Raw genomic sequence first — 25,715 nt, forward strand, 5'->3', positions numbered from 1 at the left:
GCAGATTAATATGGTATGAATACAGCACTACAACATACAGAAGAAAGAGATCCACCAGAGTGTCACTTACCTGATTTAGAATGATTTGATCAGCTGAAGTTTGAAATTTACACTGACTTTTCCTCTTCTATGGACTTATTATGTGGTCTCTGTCGCCATCTTGTGGCGGAACATCAACCATCTTTGCTCTGCTCAGTATGACAGGCTGATGAATATCTCCGAAATGATAAATATTTAAAACAGGCACTATCCTTATAAATAAACTGCACAGTTGCAATCTAAATAACTACATTCTCTCCTAAACAAGCCTCGAAAGTACATTATGTTGTCCAACAGCTGCAATATTTGTCAAACTGTAGTGAGTTTATAGATCTGCTGTCACGCTATGTGGGCGGAGTAATACACAAGGGTGAAGAGGCTAAATAGAGGATAAATAGAGGCTAAATATAGCTAAATAGAAATGTTTTTACAATTTGAAATACTAATAAGAAACAAAAACACTAGAACAGAAATTTATTACATTAAATTTGAATTAAACAAGCATTAATATTGCACTTTAAAAGATTTTTAATTTTAAAGATTAAAGATAAAATATTATAAAACTTTAAAATAGCATGTATTTAAATATGAAATATTTAATGTATATTTAAAATTATTTTAAATATTAAACCTTAAAATAAACTGTGCTTTATCATGCAAACACACACTACTATTATGGAAATAAGGCTTATTATAGACTGTGCCATCAATTATCAATGCTATTTGACTATCATGCAATTTATTTTGAGGTAGGTACTAAACTCTCAAACAGTGTCGCGCATTTCACATGACCTAAACATCACATCAAATAAAATAATTCTGAGGGGCCAAAACTAACATTTTGTGGAGCCTACCCAAATTTACTGCATTACAATAAACAAACAAACAAACAAACACACAAACAAACAAACAAACAAACAAATAAACAAACAAATAAATAAACAAATAAATAAACAAACAAATAAACAAACAAATAAACAAACAAACAAACAAACAAATAAATAAATAAATAAATAAATAAATAAATAAATAAATAAACAAACAAATAAATAAATAAATAAATAAATAAATAAATAAATAAATGTCTGAGTTTATGTCTAAGCTAACATTTTGTGGAGCCTACCCAAATTTACTGCATTACAATAAACAAACAAACAAACAAACAAACACATAAATAAATAAATAAACAAACAAACAAACAAACAAACAAATAAATAAATAAATAAATAAATAAATAAATAAATAAATAAATAAATAAATAAATAAATGCCTGAGTTTATGTCTAAGCTGCACTTCTTGAGCACAATAAATGTGAAAAGTGACCTGGAGCTTTACAGCAATAGGCAAAGGTCACGACACAAGCCGAAACATGACCAGAACACAGTCATTCTGCATTACCCAGCATGCACTGAGCTTATACATCACAGTATATGTGGAGAAAACTGCACAATTTCAAGCCCAAACTAATTCTGGTCCTGTCATTCATCACTGTTTCCGCTGTACAGGCTGATGTTTGCTGCTGCTGTGGACGTGTGTTTGTAACAGCTGCTGTCAGATTTATTACATTACAAAACAAAACAGATTATGTTGACATATCTAAACATCCCGGCAGACACCACACGTCCGGTTTTTGGGTCACAAACACACACTGACAGCTCAATAATGCTGGATGACAGAGAAAACGGGTTCACACACATCGGAGAGGAACACACTGATGGCAGAAACTGATGGAGAAATAACTCTAACCCTACAATACTTGGGTAATGCTAAAAAAATCAATTAACGAAACGCAAACATTTAAAAGAATTAAAGAAATAGATATCAAACTCTGGTAAAAAAAAAAATCTAATCAAATCTTTAGCAAAGTTAGATTATTATTGTTAGTTAGATTATTATTATTATTATTATTATTATTATTATTATTATTATTAGTTATTCTTCTTCTTAATATTATTATTATTATTATTATTATTATTATTATTATTATTATTATTATTATTATTGTTATTATTATTATTATTATTTTTATTATTATTATTATTTTATTATTATTATTATTATTATTAATATTTTATATTATTACTATTATTATTCATATTTTGAAGAGGAAAGCAGAAATAGATATCAAACTCTGGTAAAAAAAAATCTAATCAAATCTTTAGCAAAGTTAGATTATTATTGTTAGTTAGATTATTATTATTATTATTATTATTATTATTATTATTATTATTATTAGTTATTCTTCTTCTTAATATTATTATTATTATTATTATTATTATTATTATTATTATTATTATTATTATTATTGTTATTATTATTATTATTATTATTATTATTTTATTAGTATTATTATTATTAATATTTTATATTATTACTATTATTATTCATATTTTGAAGAGGAAAGCAGAAATAGATATCAAACTCTGGTAAAAAAAATCTTATCAAATCTTTAGCAAAGTTAGATTATTATTGTTAGTTAGATTATTATTATTATTATTATTATTATTATTATTATTATTATTAGTTATTCTTCTTCTTAATATTATTATTATTATTATTGTTATTATTATTATTATTTTTATTATTATTATTATTATTATTATTATTATTAATATTATTATTATTATTAATATTTTATATTATTACTATTATTATTCATATTTTGAAGAGGAAAGCAGAAATAGATATCAAACTCTGGTAAAAAAAAAATCTAATCAAATCTTTAGTAAAGTTAGATTATTATTGTTAGTTAGATTATTATTATTATTATTATTATTATTATTATTATTATTATTATTAGTTATTCTTCTTCTTAATATTATTATTGTTATTATTATTATTTTTATTTTTATTATTTTTATTTTTATTTTTATTTTTATTTTTATTTTATTATTATTATTATTATTATTATTAATATTATTCAGATTTTATATTATTGCTATTATTATTCATATTTTGAAGAGGAAAGCAGAAATAGATATCAAATTCTGGTAAAAAAATCTAATCAAATCTTAAGCAAAGTTAGATTATTATTGTTAGTTAGATTATTATTATCTTTATTGTTATTATTATTATTATTATTATTATTATTAATATTATTGTTATTGTTGTTGTTATTATTGTTATTATTATTATTGTTGTTATTATTATTAATATTCATATTTTATATTATTACTATTATTAATAATATTTTGAAGAGGAAAGCAGTCAATAATTTATCATTGTACTGTAAATATAAGTGTTTCAAATGTTAGAAATGAAAACTTTGTAATAGTAAATGTTAGGGATGCACCAATATGGATTTTTGAGCCGATATTGATAACCGATAATTCTTCATATGGTTTCTTACTGAGTTATTGACGCACAGCAATACTACACATAGAATGGACGGACTTTGAAGCAATAAACAATGTGAGGTAAGCTCCATTATAGTCCACTGGACTAGTCTGAACAAGTTCGACCCACGCAAGAGTGAGCCAGGCAGCACTGTACTGTAATTACATAATCTATTGGCTTAAAGATTTCGGCCTAATCTTGATACCAGCTTAATATCAATAACATTAAAAACAGCATTAATCGGCCGATAACGATATGGCCGCCGATATATCGTGCATCCCTAGTAAATGTCTTATTGGTAAACAGGGTTTCTGCAGATTTCATCAAATCAAAAAAAGTCAAATTTAGGATATTTTAAGACCCTTTTAAGAGCATTATGAATTAAATTTGAGACTTACACAAGGCTAAACGCTAAGGATTTTTAACATTTAAATATTAAAAAACAATTAAATAAACAATAAAAAAGTTTATTCATTCATTTTCTATCTTTTCAGCTTAGTCCCTTTATTAATCAGGGGCTGCCACAGCGGAATGAACCGCTAACTTATCCAGCATATGTTTTACACAGCGGATGCCCTTCAAGCTGCAACAATAAAAAAAGTTATAACATTAAAAAAAACATTCAAAACAAGTGAGAAAGATAATTAAACCATATTGGTGAATAGAGTTAATAAACCTTTGTTAAACCTTTTGAGATGGAATGTTATATGAGTGGGTGTTGGTCAGATTGGGTAACTTTACATAGACGGAGGAAAATTAAGACATGTTTAAAATGATTTAAGACCTACAACACAATTTTTCAGTGAATGTTTAAGGCCTAAAATTTTGTTTTTTAAATTCAACACATTTTAAAACTTTAAGACCGCACAGATTCCCTGGGTAAGTTTACAAATAGTCTACTATGGCCACAGCCATATCACCCTGCAGCCCAAGACTGGTTACTCACTGAAGCTAAGCAGGGATGATTACTGTTGGAAGTGGTGTTAGGGAGGCCAGCAGGAGGCGCTCAACCTGCAGTCTGTGTGAGTCCTAATGTCCTAGTATAGTGAAGGGGACACTATAATGTCAGTGGGCGCCGTCTTTCGGATGAGATGTTAAACTGAGGTCCTGACTCTCTGTGGTCATAAATAATCCCATGACACTTCTCATAAAGAGTAGGGGTGTAACCCCTGTGTCCTGGCCAAATTCCCTCCATCTGCCATTACCCACAATGACCTCCCAATCCTCCCCATCACCAATTGGCTCTATCACTGTCTCTCCACTCCACCTATAGCAGGTGTGTGGTGAACACACTTGTGCCATTGTCCTGTGGCTGCTGGAGCATCATCCAAGTGGAGCTGCACACTGGTGGTGGTGTGGAGAGACCCCCCCTCATGATTGTAAAGCATTTTTGGCGTATGGCTATACACAATAAATGCGCTATATAAACATACACACACATTACACACACATATTAATTAATACTTGTTAATGGATTAAATAATATAAGAATGCATTTATTACAGTTTTTATTATTTATTGTTAAGATGATAGTATTAGCTCAGTCTATTAAATAATACTAATAGATGCAACTTTTTGGATTAGTAAATGTTAAATTTTAAATATAAATATATATTATATAAACATATAAATAAATATAATAAATATATATAAATATTCTATAAATAAATGTTGGGATTTTTGGTCATTTTTGGAGTGTTTTTTTAATATTTATGAAGTAAAAAAAAAAACAGATTATGAAAAACAACATCAAAGTGAACATTTCATAGATTTACAAATTCAAAAGAATAAAAGTTTTTATTAGTTTTAATTACTTTAAATGTAAATTTTGATTTGTTCGTAATTTTTGTAATGTCAAAGATATTAATATTTTATATTTTTATAAATGTATAATTTACCAGTGTTGGGTTGTGTCTTAAACGGCATCCGCTGCGTAAAACATATGCTGAATAAGTTGGCGGTTCATTCCGCTGTGGCGACCCCAGATTAATAAAGGGACAAAGCCAAAAACAAAATGAATGAATGAAATTATATAACATGAAACTGAAAAAAGGCACCACGGTGGCGCAGTGGGTAGTGCTGTCGCCTCACTGGTTCGAGCCTTGGCTGGGTCAGTTATCATTTCTGTGTGGAGTCTACATGCTCTCCTCGTGTTGCCGTGGGTTTCCAAACACAGTCCAAACACATGCGCTATAGGGGAATTGATTAACTAAATTGGCTGTAGTGGACAAGTGTGTGTGAGTGTGAATGAGTGTGTATGGATGTTTCCCAGTACTGGGTTGCTGCTGGAAAGGCATTCGTTGGTAAAACATGTGCTGGATTAGTTGGTGGTTCATTCCACTGTGGTGACCCCTGATTAATAAAGAGACTAAGCTGAAAAGAAAATGAATAAATCAAATATTGAATAAAAATTGAAAAAAAACAACACATTCTTCTGACTTTCTACAGATCAGTGACAGCATAACCAATAATAATAATAACTCTGTAAGCCTATTTCCTGAACTCTGATAACCTCCTGACAAACTGGAACATGTATGATGTCACTTCCTGGCACATTGGGCTGTGTGTGTGTCCAAATGAACAGCTCAGCTCTCGCTCCACTGACCACAGGTGTGAACAGTGGAAAACACGCGCACACACAAAACACACAAACACACGCGCACACACACACACGCGCGCACACACACACACACACACACACACACAGAAGGTTTTCACTGCCAATAGAAAATAAAACGAGAATATAAGCATAGCTACATATTTGCCGACATCACAAGCTGAAGCACTCATGCAGTGAGTATCGCATTGTTTTAATAACCCAGCTTTTAAGTCAAATGAATAAATGCTCATTGTCACAAGGCGATCCTCACAACAACAGACTAGTGTGCCGGCAGTAAATCACTCATCCATCAACATCTCAGAAAGTTATATGTTTAATGAGCACATCATTAATATAAACATCACAGCTTTATCTGCTCAGATTAGTTTCCAGGCGGACTGATGAAGATCTCTGCACACTCGACTCATGGAAACCCTGTATATTTAAACCAGACAGAAGACGCCTGATGATCTGCTGAAGTGTTTCAGAAAAGTCTACATCAGACATTTACCCAGATCTCCTTGGGTGGTGCTTGGCTGGATGACTAAGGCTAGTCAGTTATTACCTTTACTCACTATTCATTCATTTTTCTTCGTCTTAGTCCCTTATTTATCAGGGCTTGACACAGCGGAATGAACCGCCAACTATTCCAGCATATGCCCTTCCAGCTGCAACCCAGTACTGGGAAACATCCATACTCACTCACATTCACACACACACACACACACTCATACACTGTGGCCAATTTAGCTCACCCAATTCCCCTGTAGCACATGTGTTTGGACTGTGGGGGAAACCGGAGCACCCGGAGGAAACCCACGCAAACACGGGGAGAACATGCAAACTCCACACAGAAATGACAACTGACCCCTCTGGGACTCAAATCAGCGAACTTCTTGCTGTGAGGCCACAGTGGTAACCACTGAGCCACAGTGACGCCCCTCAAAATAAAATTAGTAAAGTAAAAAAAATAAAGTAAATGAAACAGAAAACTAAAACAAATCAATAAATAAAACAAGTCGCTGAAAAAATGTAATTAAAATAAATAAATTAATAAATAATGAATGAAAATAAATGAATAAAACTGCAGCAAAATAAAATAATATGTAAATAAATAACAAAAACTAAATGAAACAGGTCACAGCGCTAACCACTGAGCCACTGTGCCACCCAAACTTGACTCCTTAACTTGACTGGACACACACACACACACACACACACACATCTTCAGTGGAGAAACAGCAGTGGTGAACAATTACACTTCAGATTTAACACTTCCACACACAAACAGATCGAAAAGTTTGGCAAGTTTCTGGAGTCCAAGATTCGTCCAGAGGGAAATTAATGAGAATCGACTGAAAAAGGCGACAGTTTGTTACTTCCAGTGAGGATTTAACTAAAAATAGCAGCAAAAATGAAGAATGAGTAGAACATTAAGCAGCAATGAAATTATATATATATATATACAGTTGAGGTCAGACTTAACAGCCCTCCTGAACTATTAGCTCCCCTGTATATATATTTTCCCCCAATTTCTGTTCAACGGAGAGATTTTTAACATTACTAATCAGAATAATTTTAATAACTCATCTCAAATAACTGATTTATTTCATCTTTGCTATGATGACAGCACATTATATTAGACTAGATATTCTTCAAGATACTAGTGTTCAGCTTAAAGTGACATTTAAAGGCTTAACTAGGTTAATTAGGGTAAAGTTAGGATAATTTGAGAAGTCATTGTATAACAGTGGTTTGTTCTGGAGACAATCCAAAACAAATATTGCTTAAGGGGGCTAATAATATTGGCCTTAAAATGGGTTCAAAACTGCTGTTATTCTAGCCGAAATAAATCAAACTAGACTTCTCCAGAAGAAAAAAATACAGGAAATACTGTGAAAAATTCCTGAATCTGATAAACATAAGTTGGGAACTTTTTGAAGAAGAAAAAAAACAATTTACAAAAGGGCAAATCATTTTGACTGTATATTCTGTGCTATTTTGAAGAACAAAAGATAGAGTACATTCACCGGCCACTTTATTAGGTACACCTTACTAGTACAGGGTTGGACCCGCTTTCAGAGCTGCCTTAATCATTCGTGGCATAGATTTAATGAGGTACTGGAAATATTCCTCAGAGATTTTGCTCCATATTGACATGATAGCATCACACAGTTGCTGCAGATTTGTCGGCTGCACATCCATGATGCGAATCTCCCATTCCACCACATCCTAAAGGTGCTCTATTGGATTGAGCTCTGGTAACTGTGGAGGCCATTTGAGTACAGTTTCTCCAATCTTCTATTGTTCAGTTTTGGTGAGCCTGTGTGAATTGTAGCCTCAGTTTCCTGTTCTTAGCTGACAGGAGTGGCACCCGGTGTGGTCTTCTGCTGCTGTAGCTGATCCGCCTCAAGGTTGGACGTGTTGTGTGTTCAGAGATGCTCTTCTGCAGACCTCAGTTGTAACGAGTGATTATTTGAGTTACTGTTGCCTTTCTCTCAGCTGGAACCAGTCTGGCCATTCTCCTCTGACATCAACAAGGCATTTGAGCCCACAGAACTTCCACTCACTGGATATTTCCTCTTTTTTGGACCATTCTCTGTAAACCCTAGAGATGGTTGTGCGTGAAAATCCCAGTAGATCAGCAGTTTCTGAAATACTCAGACCAGCCCGTCTGGCACCAACAACCATGCCACGTTCAAAGTCACTTAAATCCCCTTTCTTCCCCATTCTGATGCTCGCTTTAAACTGCAGCAGATCGTCTTGACCATGTCTACATGTCTAAATGCATTGAGTTGCTGCCTTGGGATTGGCTGATTAGAAATTTGCGTTAACGAGCAGTTGGACAGGTGTACCTAATAAAGTGGCCGGGGAGTGTATATCACAATATATATCGCAGAACAATAAAATATCACAATGTCTGATTAATCCAATATCATGCAGCCCTAATGTAAATGTTTACATTTATTCGCTCTCTGAAGAACAAAAATCCACTTCCTGTGCTGCTTCTGCATTTAAATCAATTCTGAATGGCTTCTGGGTCACTTCAGTTTAAGTATTATTCAATGTGTTACCTGCCTTATTGTCTTTTATCTGAATGTAAATGGTTTCTTTTTTCCCTCTAGATAAATCCGGCTCTACATTAGCCTTCACTATGGTGCCCTTTTCTTCTTCAGGAGGCTTTTAATGTCATGAAATGGATCTCGGGACAGTTTTAATCAGGCTTTGTGACTGTGTCTTATTCCTCCTCAGCCAATCCGCCTGCAGATCCCAGTGGCCGTGAACAAAGATGGCAGATTTCAATTTTCTGCTTGGTTATGCTAGATAAAATTAGCCCGGTGTTGTGCGCTGGAGAAAGGCAGAGGTCCGGGAACGGTGTGTGTTTTATTGACGCAGTGCTGTAGAGATGAAGCCCTCTGTGTATGTGTGTGTGAGTGTGTGAGGGCCTGCTAACATCATTATGTCTGAATGGCTGATGGATTATACCGTGTTCTTCACCGAGGACGTTCACAGCTGAATTTCTCTCATACTTGAGCATGTCGGTACATTTGTTTACATTCTGAAGAGCAGAAAATCCACTTCCTGTGCTGTGTTTGCACTCAAATCAATATTGAACATACACTGTAAAAATATCTCTGTTTAATTATGGTTGTGAATTGCATTATGGGATGTTGATCTCTACTTCAGCATATGTACAGTTGAAGTCAGAATTATTAGCCCCCCTTTGAATTTTGTTTTCTTGTTTAAATATTTCCTAAATAATGTTTAACAGAGCAAGGAAATTTTCACAGCATGTCTGATAATATTTTTTCTTCTGGAGAAAGTCTTATTTGTTTTATTTTAGCTAGAATAAAAGCAGTTTTTAATTTTTTAAAACCCATTTTAAGGTCAATATAATTAGCCCCTTTAAGCAATATATTTTTTCGATAGTCTTCAGAACAAACCATCATTATACAATAACTTGCCTAATTACCCTAAGTTGCCTAGTTACCCGTAATTAACCCAATTAATCCTTTAAATGTCACTTTAAGCTGTATAGAAGTGTCTTGAAGAATATCTAGTCTAATATTATTTACTGTCATCATGGCAAAGATAAAATAAATCAGTTATTAGAGATGAGTTATTAAAACTATTATGTTTAGAAATGTGTTGAAGAAATCTGCTCTGCGTTAAACAGAAACTGGGGAAATAAATAAACAGGGGGGTTAATAATTCAAGGGGGGCTAATAATTCTGAATTCAACTATATATATATATATATATATATATATATATATATATATATATATATATATATATATATATATATATATCACAAAATACAGAAAATTGCAACGCAGGCTCATTGTGAAAACGTACCCCTGTGTACATTTCTAGACAGCATGAAATACATAACAAATACATAAAAAATAACATGGCTGCATTTTTTGTATTTAAAACAAACACTACGGGTCGGTATGATGCCACCGATGGCTTCAGTTTCTTTTCTTGCTACCACATGACCACTTACCTCCTTGTGGATGGCTGTTCCGCCGTTACCAGTTTGCCCAGCGGCTCGCCACATATGTCGGTAGACTTGGGAGGCAGAGCGGAGTTGACCACAACAACAGGGTTCAAGTCTGGCGAAGAACGGGTCCAGAAAGCAGGAAAAACAAAAACAAAAGACAAAAAATGAAATAAGTAACAGGGTGATAATGTGGTAAAATATGAAAACATGGTAAAAATCAGACGAGCTTTTATTTTTCTGAATTGCTTTTAAAGACACACTATTGGTTGGGTTTAGGGAAGAGGGTGATCGGGTCAATTGGTGCTTTTGAAAACACTGTTGGTTGGGTTTAGGTAATGGGGTGATCGGGTCAATCGTGCTTTTGAAAACACTATTGGTTGGGTTTAGGGTCAGTCAGTCAGTCAGTGAGTCAACAGCTGGTGGATTTACGTGAGAACAGCAGGTGTGAATGGCACTCAAAAACTGCAAAAAAACGTAGCTCCTGTGACATATTTCACACTCTTCATAAGTGTATAAAGAAGTGCGTATTAATAATTAATTTTAGTTAGTTAATTTAAAATACTCAGATTGAGTATAAGGTTAATGACTCACTGAATTAAATTAACCAGTCAGAGCAAGTATCAAGTTAATGACACACTGAATCAAATGAACAAGACTCTCTGATTCAAATGATCCAGTCAGAGTAAGTATAAGGTTAATGACTCACTGAAACACATGATCCAGCCACAGTATCACATTATAAACTCACTGAATCAAATGAACCAGTCAGAGCAAGTATAAAGTTAATGACTCAATGAATCAAATGATCTAGTCAGAGTGAGTATAAAGTTAGTGACTCACTGAATCAAATGATCTAGTCAGAGTGAGTATTAAGGTAATGACACACTGAATCAAAGGATCCAGTCAGAGTGAGTATTAAGTTAATGACACACTGAATCAAATGATCCAGTCAGAGTGAGTATTAAGTTAATGACACACTGAGTCAAATGATCCAGTCAGAGTGAGTATTAAGTTAATGACTCACTGAATCAAATGATCCAGCCAGAGTGAGTATAAGGTTAATGACTCACTGAATCAAATGATCCAGCCAGAGTGAATATAAGGTTAATGACATACTGAATCAAATGATAAAGCAACAGTATCACATTAACAACTCACTGAATCAAATGAACCAGTCAGAGCAAGTATCAAGTTAATGACTCACTGAATCAAATGAACAAAGCTTTGTCATTGTGCTGATTTATTACTGAGTCATCAGTTTTATAATTATTTTTGTAGATTTTTTGTTGCTTTATATTTGAAGTACGCCTCATTTTACAAGACTGAAATGTTTCTCATACTTGTTCACATATTCTGAAGAGCAGAAATCCACTTCCTGTGCTCCTTTTGTATTCTAATCAATTTTGAATGTAGTTTCTGGGTCAAGAGCATATTCCGACACTACAATCGGGTCTGTTCCCTAGCAACACCGTGTCGGTTGCCGAGTGCAGGGCTGGAGAGTGTTTACCGTTGACAGCACTGGAAGCCCAATGTTGGTCTTCCCATGAGGCTTTGCCTGAAAGTGGGGCAGTCCCTCCCATCAGGCACTGCATCAAGCCAAATCCCTGCAGCTCCGAGTGGACCGGCATCCGGCAGCTCGGACAGGCTAAACCTTTTATCTCTCACTCACCGAGAAAACCACAAACACTGAAAACACTGTCAGCCGATGGGTTGCGGACCGGTTTTAAACACCTTTCAGTGTTTAGGGAAATCTGAAACTGCTGATCTTGGAGCAGTCTGCATGATGTGGCTTTTATAACGCCTGAAGAAAAGATTATGCAGGAGTTTATAACACATCAGTGGTGCTTTATCAGAGGATAAAGAGCAAATAACCATCTGCCATCTCATTTTAGACACTGTTACCTGTGGTGACAACTCACTGAATCAAATTAATCAGTCTGAATGAGTGATTAACAAAATAATGACTCACTGAATCAAATTAATCAGTCATAGTGAGTTTAAAGTTAATGATTTGCTGAATCAAATGATCCAGTTAAAGTATCAAGTTAATGACTCGCTAAATCAAACAATCCAGTCAGAGTGAGTTCCAAGTTAATGACTCACTGATTCAAATTAATCAAAGTGAATATTAAGTTAATGACTCACTGAATCAACTGACCCAGTCAGAGTAATTTCCAAGTCAATGACTCACTGAATTAAATAAATCAGTCAAAGTGAACATCAAATTAATGACTCACTGATTCAATTGCACATGTAGGAGTGAGTATGAAGTAAATGAATCACTGAATCAAATGATCCAGCCAAAGTGAGCTCCAAGTTAATGGCTCTCTGATTCAAATTATCAAGTCAGAGTGAGTTCCAAGTAAATGACTCACGGAATCAAATTAACCAGTCAGGGTAAGTCTCAAGTTAATGACTCAATGAATCAAAATAATCAGTCAGAGTGAGTTCCAAGTTAACAATTTACTGAATCAAACGAACAAGTCAAAGTATCATGTTAATGACTTGCTGAATCAAATAAACCAGTCAGATTGAGTTCCAGGTAAATGACTTAGTGAATCACCTGAATACATCAGAGAGAGTTCCAAGTTAATGACTCACTGAATCAAATAAACCAGTTGGAGAGAATTCCAAGGTAAAAACTCACTGACTCTAATGAACCAGTCAGAGTGAGTATCAAGTTAATGACTCCATTTAAATGAACCAGTCAGAGTGAGTTTCAGTAAACGACTCACTGAATCAAATGAACAAGTTGCAGTGAGTTCCGAGTTAATGAGTCAAATAATCACATGATTCAATCAGAGTGAGTTCCATGTTAATGACTCACTGAATCAAATGATCCAGTCAGAGTATCAGGTTAAGGACTCACTGAACCAAATGAACAAGACAGAGTATCAAGTTTATGACTCACTGAATCAAATGATCCAGTCAGAGTATCAGGTAAAGGACTCACTGAATCAAATGATCCAGTCAGAGTGAGGCTACACGTAAAGAAAAATATATAACATAAACAAAAATAAATCAAAGATTACTATTGTTCTTAACAATATAAAAGATAAAGGCTATCAGTCAACAGGAAAAAAAAGATAGTAAGACAGTGTATAAATAATACTAAAATAACACTGACCCAGAATCCAAAGAAAGTGCCTAAATTTCAGAAAATGACCACTGAACACCAGTGCTATTGATCAATGGAAGGAGTTTCTTATTTAATGAAAAGGCAGTGAAAGACAAGGATGGAGCACTTCATCAGCTCTCTTTACAGCCTTTTCTTACAGGTTAAAAATTGATAAGGTAGAAAAGCTTCTCCATTAAAGTTGCCTAAAGAAAATCAATTTGACAGAAGGACTGAAAGGTGGCGCAGATCCTTCAACACGCAGGTGAGATTAACCTGACTTTATAAAGCACATGATGAAGAGGAAGCTGAAATAAATCACAGCGCAGCAGATCAGACATCACCGGCCTCGCTTTATTTCATTTGCAAAGGGAAAGTGAAGAGACACAGCCAAGAAAATGCAGTAAAATAATATCTATATGAAGCAGCAGAATTCAGCTAGGTTTATTTTTGAGGGAGAATCTGTCAGTGTTTATGGATGTTCTGCTATAATCTCATTATCAGATCCAAATTCAATCCTCTACTGCAGTGTTTCCCAACCCTGTTCCTGAAGGCACACCAACAGTCCACGTTTTCAACCTCTCACTAATCAAACACACCTGAATCAACTTATCATAACATCAGAAGAGACTCCAACACCTGAAGTTAATGGGTCAGATAAAGGAGACATCCAAAATATGCACTGTTGGTGTGCCTCCAGGAACAGGGTTGGGAAACACTGCTCTACTGAACGCTCATTTAGTCTCGAGATCACATAGGTGTTTGTAGATGAAGTGTAATTCATATATTCATTCATTTACTCTCCTTTCGCCACAGCAAAATGAACCACCAGCTATTCCAGAATATGTTTTACACAGCGGATGCCCTTCCAGCTGCAATCCAGCACTGGGAAAATCCCATGCACACTCACATTTACACACACACACTCATATACTAAGGCCAATTTAGTTCATCAATTCCCCTATAGTGCATGTGTTTGGACTGTGGGGGAAACCGGAGCACCTGGAGGAAACCCACACCAACACGGGGAGAACATGCAAACGCCACACAGAAATGCCAACTGACCCAGCCGGGACTCAGATCAGCAAACTTCTTGCTGCGAGGCCACAGTGGTAAACACTGAGCCACAGTGACGCCCCTTGAAATAAAATTAGTAAATGACAATAAAGTAAATGAAACAGAAAACTGAAATAAATCAATAAATAAATAAAACGTCGCTGAAAAAAATGTAAAATTGAAAAACTAAAGTTGAATAAAAGAAAAAAATATTCAAGAAATAAAATTACATTAATAACAGTCACTGAAAGAAAATAAATAAATGAAGTAAATAAAATAAACTAAACAAAACTAACAGCAGTCACTAAAAAAAAAACTAACTGAAATAAAATAATAATTAGCAAAAATATTAGAATTGGTCCGCATATATATATATATATATATATATATATATATATATATATATATATATCTCACTAAACTAACCAAACCGTTAATGAAATTAAATAAAACTAAATTCACATGTACGGCAAACTTAAATTCATTCATTCATTTTCCTTCAGCTTAGTACCTTTATTTATCAGGGGTTGCCACAGTGGAAGGAACTGCCAACTCATTCACTCATTCATTTTCTTTTCGGCTTGGTCCCTTTAATAATCTGGGGTCGCAACAGCTGAATGAACCGCCAACTTATCCAGCACATTTTTACACAGTGGATGCTCTTCCAGCCGCAAGCCATCTCTGGGAAACATCCACATACACACTCATTCACTACGGACAATTAAGCCTTCCCAATTCACCTGTACCGCAAGTCTTTGGACTGTGGGGGAAACCGGAGCACCCTGAGGAAACCCACGCGAACGCAGGGAGAACATGCAAACTCCACACAGAAACGCCAACTGACCCAGCCGAGGCTTGAACCAGCGACCTTCTTGCTGTGAGACAACAGCACTACCTACTGCGCCACTGTGTCGCCCCTGAACTTCCAACTATTACAGCATATGTTTTACCAATTTAGTTAATCAACTCCCCTACAGCGCATGCGTTTGGGAAACCGGAGCTCTCGGAGGAAACCCACACCAACAAAGAGAGAACATGCGAACTCGAAACATAGAATTGCCAACTGACCCAGCTGAGACTCGAATCAGCGACCTTCTTGCTGTGAGGCCACAGTGCTAATCACTGAGCCACCGTGCCACCCCCTTTGTGTTTTCAAAGCTTTACATATTAAGCTTTAAAACCACGAATGTAAATTATTTCATCTCATTTTCCTTTTGTCCCAAACTTTGCTCATATAACGTATGTGATGGAAAATGCTAATTTAAACTTGGAAACACATCGCAGCTACAGTTAGGGCCATAAATATTGGGACATCGACACAATACAAACATTTCAGGCTCTATACACCAACACAATTGATTTAAAACGAACAAGATGTGCTTTAACTGCAGACTGTGAGCTTTAATTTGAGGGTATTTACATTCACATCAGGTGAACGCTGTAGGAATTACAACAGTTTGTATATGTGCCTCCCACTTGTTAAGGATCCAAAAGTAATTGGACAGAATAATAATCCTAAATCAAACTTTCACTATTTAATACCTGGTTGCACATCCTTCAGTCAATTACAGCCTGAAGTCTGGAGTGCATAGACATCAGCAGACGCTGGATTTCTTTCCTGGTGGTGCTCTGAGAGGCCTCTACAGCAACTGTCTTCAGTTCCTGCTTGTTCTTGGGGCATTTTGTCTTCAGTTTTGTCTTCAGCAAGTGACATGCATGCTCAATCAGATTCAGATCAGGTGATTGATTAGGCCATTGCATAACATTCCACTTCTTTCCTTTGAAAAACTCTTTGGTTGCTTTTACAATATGCTTTGGGTCATTATCCATCTGCACTGTGAAGCACCGTCCAATGAGTTCTGAAGTATTTGGCTTAATATGAGCAGATAATATTGCCTGAAACACTTCAGAGTGCTTTGGTCAGCAGTCACATCATCAATAAATACAAGTGAACCAGTTATATTGACAGTCATACATGCCCACGCCATGTTACTATCACCACCAAGCTTCACTGCTTAGAATCATGAGCAGTTCCTTTTCTTCTCCACACTCTTCTCTTCACCATCACTCGGGTACAATTTGGTACAAGCTGATACAATTACTTTTGGATCCTTAACAAGTGGGAGGCACATATGCAAACTGTTGTAATTCCTACAGCGTTCACCTGATTTGGATGTAAATACCCTTAAATTAAAGCTGACAGTCTGCAGTTAAAGCACATCCTTTCATTTCAAATGCATTGTGATGGTGTATAGAGACAAAAATGTTAGAATTGTGTTGATATCCCATTATTTAAGGACATAATTGTACTATTGCCTTTTTACATTTTCAATATATATATTTTTTTTCTGATCAAACAAGATCTACAGTGACTATCATGGTGTTAATACACATATGGTGGTTTATGATCAGCAGTGGTGTGACCTACAGACTGACCTCTCCGAGAATCAGCTAAAACATTCAGATGCTTCATCCTCCGCTGTATAAAATGCTTCATCCCTGTTTATCTCTATATTTTTCTGCTCTTGACTGCACAAAGCGCCGCTAAGAGCTTTCCGGAGGCTGGAGAAAGCCTGAACTTTCTTGGACGTACAATTTCCATCTCTAAGAGAGCTAAAACAGGTCTGGAGTGATCTCTCTGAAAGCATTCACATACAGCTGATGCTTACTGAGGGCAAAGAGAGAGAGTATGTGTATGTGTGTGTGTGTGTGTGTGTGTGTGTGTGTGTGTGTGTCAGCTTGAGTGTCATTCTCATAATTGTTTGTAACAGCATCTGTACTGAATATTTATGCAGGTTAAAACTGCATATTCAGGTTATATTTCACCTTAAAATATTGAAAGATTTGGATATATTCAGTTTTGTGAAATGCAACTTATTTAATTCTGTACATTTTTAAGTGAAATAATATTTAAATAATTATTTTAAAGATGATATTTTCAATGAAGAAATATACTGACCTCACTCTAAAATGCGATGCGATTAATATGAAGTTATATACTGTATATTTTTTACATTGAGACACGGTTATTTCACTCTAAAATCTAAATAAACTAAATAGTATGTATTATATAACTATATATTATGTACTGCAACAAGAAACAAATCGGCATCATTATATAATAGACACACACACACACACACACACACACACACACACGTTAGAACATTGTGCACACTCACACACAGGCCCCTCATTGAAATATAAAAAAGAAACCAAAAAACGATACTGTGCTATTTTATATTAAGAAATATATTTAATTTCACTCTGAAAAACTCTCCAATAATAATAATAATAATAATAATAAACTGTATTCATTACTAGGAAATGTACTTAAATTTAAATAACTCAAATTACTGTAAAGCCATTTTAATTTATTTTACTGCAATTTTTAACCCTTAAATATTTGTGCTAAACTGATACATGTTTTCTCATACAAATGTGCAATTGTTTTTAATTTTTAAGAATGAACGAATGAATAAATGCATGAATGAATGCATGAATCTACAATCTACAATTTACATTGTAAACGCGCTATACAAATAATGGTGAATTGAACTGCATGAACGAATGCATGAATGAATGGATGAATGAATGAATGAAAGAGCATGAATGACCGTATTAATTAATGAATGCATTAATGAATGTGTGAATGAATGAGTGAATGCATAAATGAATGAAAGTGAATGCATGCATGAATGAAAGTGTGAATGAAAGCATCAATGTATTAATGAATGAGTGAGAGAGAGTGAATGAAGTATTACATGAATGAATGCATGAAGAATGAAAGCATGGATGAATGAAAGCATGGATGGATGAATGAATGAAAGCATGAATGCATTATTTAATTAATTATTTAATACATAAGCATGAATAAAAGCATGAATGAATGAATGAATGAATGAATGAGAGAAAAAGTGAGAGTGAATGAATGAATGAATGGATGAATGCATGCATGAATGAAAGCGTGAATGAATACAAAACTAATGAAAGCATGAAAGTATAATTTAATTAACAACTGATTGCATAAATGTATGAAGTAATGAACGCATGAACGAAAGTATGAATTAATTAATTAACAAATGAATGCATAAATGCATGAAGTAATGAACGCAGGAATGAATGAAAGCGTGACTGAATGAATGAAAGCATGAATTAATGCATGAATGAATGAAAACATGAATGAATGAATGAATGAATGAAATGCATGCACAAGTGAGCTGGGTTTTTACCAGGCCCGATGCATTTACTGAATATTTCTGCTGTTAATTGTCCAGCCTGTCTCTCCTGTAGCTCAATATAAACACTGTAATTACAGGCGCGCACACACAGAGAGAGAGAGAGAGAGAGAGAGAGAGAGAGAGAGAGAGAGAGAGAGAGAGAGAGAGAGAGAGAGAGAGAGAGAGAGAGAGAGAGAGAGAGAGAGAGAGAGAGATGAGAGAGAGAGAGAGAGAGAGAGAGCAGTATGCACTCCGTCATATAATAGCTGTAAAATTAACAGATAGTCCTGTGACCTGTCCTCTAACACACACACACACACACACACACACCGTAGTGAGAGAGATAAAGCAGTCAGATGAATTGTGCTCTTCACGCCTCTATCTGTGACCCTCACAACACATCAAGTGCATCCCGATCCTGTCACATAAATGGATGTGTGTGTCATTTCTGCTGGATAGTGCACTAGTTAGTGAGGATTCTGGGATATCTCATTTTGATATGACACCCAAAAGAGCTCAAATCCTGCCTCTCTTTATCTCCCTCCACTGGTGAACATATGCAGATCACAACAGGTTCAGAAGATGAATGTTTGCTTGGAGAAGAGCACACTTAAACCCCCACATGCACATGATACTAGGGGGAGAGGATATTGGGATATTTTATATATTTGTATTTAGTTTTTCTGTCATATTTATATAGCGATATTTAATTAATTTCTTCTTTGGCTCTCGGCGAAGGCGGTCGCACTTTTTCCCTCTCCGTCCCATATCTCTCCTCGCTAGCTCCTCTTGTCTTTGTCTTATTCTATCTCTGAGACTCTCCGTGCCCTGCTATCCAAACAAATAAGGAATTATGGATTTGATCAACTGGTCTCTGAATGCGATTGACACCATCTTCTCGACGAGAAGTTTGGGCTCGGGAGAGCCCACATGTCCTGCGGGGACGTTTGCAGCTGGATACGTGATGGACGGGTGGGAGAAGTGGCGCGTCCTGTGCCTGGCTGCTCTGTCTCTGGAGGATATTGAAGACATTTACCTATTCGGAACTTTGATAACAGGGTTTCTGCTGATGGGCTTATGCGGGGCCCTGGCGTATCGACGAATGATGAAAGCGGTCAGTGCTGCTCAAAACCCCACCAGGCTGGCCGGCTTGATTGAAGCGCTGATGGGCAGGCTTGCTAATAATCAGACTGCAATATTAGATCGCAAACTGGAAAACATCGGGGTGAAGTTAGCAGCTTTGCAACAAAATTTGGCCAGATCTGGAGACATGTGATGGACATTAAATATCTGTGAAATTGGCAGGTATTGACCTAAAGTTGAAGTATCTTTCCACTCTTTCGGCTTCCCTGTGTTTTCTTTTCTCCTGCCAGACGGCCTCGGCTGGAGGAAAACAACTTCTCCCGGATAGCAAGATAAGGAGACGCTCTGAAATTCCTGCTCCCCGTCAAGGACACCTGTTGGACTATACAGGCTTACGCACACACACACACAGATACATAGCACGACACTTCCTGGCCCCAATCCAACGCCTTCGTATGCTTTCACCCACTGGAGGGGGTGAGCAGGTCTGCGACCAGCGCCTCCATGGCTGCAGGACCTGATGGCTGCCCGCCCTTACCGGACTATTTCCACACCCCCTGTTCCCATCCCCTGTGGCAATGTTATGTCTTGTCGGTGTGTTTTTGTGCTAGATTGCTGGGGCTTTTTCTTATCCCTGATCTCACGGTGCTCTAACTTAAGAGCAAGGTGAGAGGGACTTTTTTTTTGCCTCTTTTTCCTGACTATTTTATTTCCTGTTCCACCTCCCGTGACCTGTCTTCCCTGGAGTTGTGATGTCTGTGCACGGTCGGGGGGTTCCATTTACCTGCATTTCGTTGCCTTGTACTTGTACATGTGTGATGACAATAAATTGAATCTAATCTAATCTAATCTAATTAAAATAATCTCTCTCCACTATTTGATATATCAAATAAAACGCTGATTGAAATCATAACAATTTAAATAACCAAACGGTGGCTCAGTGGTTAGCACTGTTGCCTCACAGCAAGAAGGTCGCTGGTTCGAGTCTCGGCTGGGTCAGTTGGCATTTCTGTGTGGAGTTTGCATGTTCTCCCGGTGTTAGAGTGGGTTTCTTCCGGGTGCTCCGGTTTCCCCCACAGTTCAAAGACATGCACTATAAGTGAGTTGAATAAACTAAATTGGCTGTAGTGTTTGAATGTGAGAGTGTATGGGTGTTTCCCAGTACTTGATTGCTGGAAGAGCATACGCTGCATAAAATATGTGCTGGAATAGTTGGCGGTTCATTTCGCTGTGGCGACCTCTGATAAACAAGATACTAAGCCGAAGGAAATTGATTAAATGAATGAATGAATGAACAATTAAAATAATCATCCTCCACCTCCTTAAAAAATAATTAATTTATTAAAAGTAAAATTAAATTAATTTAACTTAAAACTTAAAGAAAATAAAAATAAATAAATAAAAACTAAACTAAACTAGCTAAAATAGGATCAAATGCTGACGTTGCCATATTTGCTTTTTCTGCCATATATATTGTGATATGTAAGAGTAAAATGTAAAAATCGTAATTGTTTTTGTTAAATCATGACAATAAATTAAAGTGAAATTAAATCCATATAACCTAAAATAAAAAATACATTCTTAAATAAAATGCTCTCATTGAAATATTTAGTTTATCAATCTATCTATACATATGTACAGTTGAAGTCAGAATTATTTTGCTTAAAGTATATAGCTTAAAGGGGCTAATGATATTGACATTGAAATGGGTTTAAAAAATTAAAAACTGCTTTTATTCTAGCTAAAATAAAACGAATAAGACTTTCTCCAGAAGAAAAAATATTATCAGACATACTGTGAAAATTTCCTTGCTTTGTTAAATATAATTATGCAGTGGCGCAGTAGGTAGTGCTGTCGCCTCACAGCAAGAAGGTCGCTGGTTCGAGCCTCGGCTGGGTCAGTTGCCGTTTCTGTGTGGAGTTTGCATGTTCTCCCTGCGTTCGCGTGGGTTTCCTCCGGGTGGTCCGGTTTCCTCCACAGTCCAAAGACATGCGGTACAGGTGAATTGGGAAAGCTAAATTGTCTGTAGTGTTTGTGTGTGAATGAGTGTGTCTGGATGTTTCCCAAAGATGGGTTGCGGCTGGAAGGGCATCCGCTGCGTAAAACAAATGCTGGATAAGTTGGCGGTTCATTCCGCTGTGGCGACCCCAGATTAATAAAAGGGACTAAGCTGACAAGAAAATGAATAAATGACTGAAATTTTAAAATCTTAATTGAAATAATTAGCCTTCACTCCTCAAAATAAAAAAAAAAAATAAATAAATAAATATATATATATATATATATAAAAAATAAATAAAATGAAATACATTTAACAAACTTAACATTTAACATTTATTTAATTTTAAATAAAAAAAATTGCAGATAAAATAAGATGCTGAGATTGGGATATTTACTTTTTCTGCTGTTTTTTTTCTCCTTTTGTTTTAGTTTGTCTGTATATTGTGATATACAGGAGTTAAAATAACACTAATAACAGCTAAGTGTTTTAATAATAATCCAATACATTATCTAAATATGAAATAAAAAATAAAATACATTAAACCATGAATTATACAATAAATTCTAAAACAAAATACTGACATATCCATATGTTGCTGTTTAAAATAAATGTGTAATTAAATCAACATTAAAATGTAAAAAAATAAAATATACCTTTTATAAAATGAAAATAAGATCTGTGTGTGTACACATGATCCTTCATCAAGTTTCTGCACTGAAAATGTACACATAGAGTCCACAGCATTAATGTTAAACATAATTAATATTAACATTTACTAGAAAGAAACACTTCAATATATTTATTATATACAACTACAGAAATCCTTTTGCCAATAATAATTAGAGCATTGAAACTGTTCTAATTACTGTGTAATTACTCAACAAAAATCAATTCATATCCAAAACCAATTATCAACATAAACACATCATGCAGCAGACAATTAACCAAACACCTCAATCCAGCTCGTCAGAGTGTGAAACTATTAAATATGCATCAATAACTCATCAGAAATAATGCAGATCATGACTGTTCGCACACATGATAAACACACGCTGTTCTCAGATCAGTGTTTTCTGCAGCTCCTATATTCATTCATTCATTTTTCCTCGGCTTAGTTCCTGAACCACCAACTATTCCATAATGTAAGTTGTATGTTTTATGTAGCGGATGCTTTTCAAGCCGCAACCCAATACTGGGAAACACCCATGCACACTCATTTACTATGGCCAATTTAGTTAATCAATTCTCCTATAGCGCATGTGTTTGGACTGTGGGGCAAACCGGAGCACCCAGATGAAACCCACGCCAACACGGGGAGAACATGCTAACTCCACACAGAAATGCCAACTGACCCAGCAACCTTCTTGCTGTGAGAACACAGTGCTAATCAGAGTCAAGCTCCTATATAACAGCTGGATGTTTTTAGTTATCATTCCTGTGTGGCTTCAGCTTTCAGTGGCTTTTATATTGCGGTAGAACTACAGTAACTCAACTGTGACACCCGCAAATGATCGCCAGAGTCGCAGCGTGAACAAGACAAACACCTCTGGCTCTCGGCCTGTCCTTCACACACTCACAGGGCATCGTGAAGAAGCATTTATATATATATATATATATATATATATATATATATATATATATATATATATATATATATATATATATATATATATATATTTATATTTATATATATATATAAATAAGAGTTCAGATGCGAAAGCCGCTAAACGCCAATTCCTCCAAAAATGAGCTAATGCCATTGAGTGAATGCTTTAGGCACGTAGTTCACCATCAACAAATAGATTTACTTCAAATCATCTAAATCCCAGTGTCAGCGCATTCAGAAATAACAGTTTGTTGGCAAAAGCCGCTAAACGTCACTTGCCTTTGACAGCAAAAGTCGCTATATCCTGATAACCAATCAGAAGGCGAGAATCCGTCATGTTTTCAATGTAGCAGCGCTGATAGGCCAGCTTTTATAAGGAGACTCTTTTATTTCGCTTTCGGTTTCGATTTTAAAGACTGAGTTTGATGAACTGGATGAGCCTGTCCGACTGTCAGTGGATGGCAAATGAAAACGTCCCTTACCTCAAAACAAAAACTATAAGAAAAAGAAAACACAATGTACAAGTGTAACATGCATTCATAACGATTTTTGCGCAGCGATGCTACTTTGAATGAGTCTGATTTACTATACATTAAACGACAACTGCGTTTCACGAAAGACAGAGTTAAGATGCCTGTCTTTTATCCCACATGGATGCTATGAGGATAAACAAGAGACGAAAAAGAGACCAAGACCTTGAACATGGTGAGAATGAATGAATGACAGCTTGTAAAAGTGTCTGAGAGGCATCCCCTTTTTGCCCAGTAGACCTACCTTGTGTTTTATTTGCTAATGTAAGCTCTTTTTAAAAAGATAAATATAATATATAAAACTATACATTATTTATATTACTTCATAATACCTATACCTCTTACAAACTATATATATATATATTAATGGATATTGCACAGATATTGAAGTTTAAGCTTAGTTTACAACGTTCACATTGCTCTACTTACATTAAATCTAAATCCCAAATATCAGAAATGACAACAGATTGTTGATTTAATTAATGTTAATTTTAATGTTATTGATTAATGCACTTACTTTACAGATTTCATTCATTAATTTTCCTTCTGCTTTTTCCCTGATTTATCACAGTGGAATGAACCGCCACTTACTTGACAGATTTATTTTTTAATTCCAGGTGGTTTATGTAGTGTTTTATGTTTGGTAAACAATTTCTAATGACATGTTTAGCAATTATTCAACTAATTACACTGTCTTGTCCCGATAGGTGGATTTAGAGGTTTTTGCAAAAAAAAGCACTAGTGGATTTAGCTGGTTTTGACACAAAAGAAAATATACCTTCTCAAAAACCAAAGAATTTTCTCAAGTGACATTTTTGAAAAAAGCTATTTTATTTACTAGCTAATAACCTGATCATTACATATACAATGAAACTTCTGAACCTAATCAGAGGAGCCTGATAAAAAAATGCTCATTTACAAGAAAAGAGGTCTGATGGATTTAGAGTTTTGCATCTGAAATCTTCACATATACATATACATATATACATATATATATACATACATATATATATATATTTATTCATTCTGTTTAACGGAGAGAAGATTTTCTCAACACATTTCTATAATTGATAATAGTTTTAATAACTCATTTCTAATAATTAATTTCTTTTCTCTTTGCCGTGATGACAGTAAATAATATTTGATATTGATATTGATATTGATTTTGATATTGATATTCTTCAAGATACTAGTATTCAGCTTAGAGTGAATTTTAAAGGCTTAACTAGGTTAATTAGGGTAATAATAATTAGGGAAGTCACAATGATGGTTTGTTCTATAGATATTTAAATATATATATATATATATATTTTTTTTTTTTTTCTTACGGAGGCTAATCATAGTAAACCTAAACATTAAAAATGAAATTAATAATTAATATTAACAAAAATGTTATATTAAAAAAATATGTTTATTCCAGCCAAAATTAAAAAGGTCAGACATTATCCAGAAGAAAAAATATTACAGAAAATACTGTGAACATTTTCTTAGCTCTATCAAACAGCACTTGGAAAAATGAAAAATAAATTAATTTGATAGGAATGTTTTTTCGGCATGCATCCCAAAAGCCGTGTGAGAGATCTGAGTGCTCCACATATCCAGTATTAATAGCAGAGCTCGGAG

The 25,715-nt window shown here is 35.1% G+C and overlaps 1 protein-coding gene across 1 annotated transcript in view; it reads right to left on the minus strand.

Moving 5' to 3' along the window:
- lrfn1 (leucine rich repeat and fibronectin type III domain containing 1) overlaps nucleotides 1-25,715 on the minus strand; it is a 371,292-nt gene that overhangs the window by 271,272 nt on the left and 74,305 nt on the right. Inside the window, exon 2 of the mRNA XM_056473176.1 lies at nucleotides 10,484-10,592. The gene's annotated coding sequence lies outside the window, so the exon portion shown is untranslated. The remainder of the gene's footprint in view (nucleotides 1-10,483; nucleotides 10,593-25,715) is intronic.

Source organism: Danio aesculapii, chromosome 15 (assembly GCF_903798145.1).
Source record: "Danio aesculapii chromosome 15, fDanAes4.1, whole genome shotgun sequence".
Classification (NCBI taxonomy): Eukaryota; Metazoa; Chordata; class Actinopteri; order Cypriniformes; family Danionidae; genus Danio; species Danio aesculapii.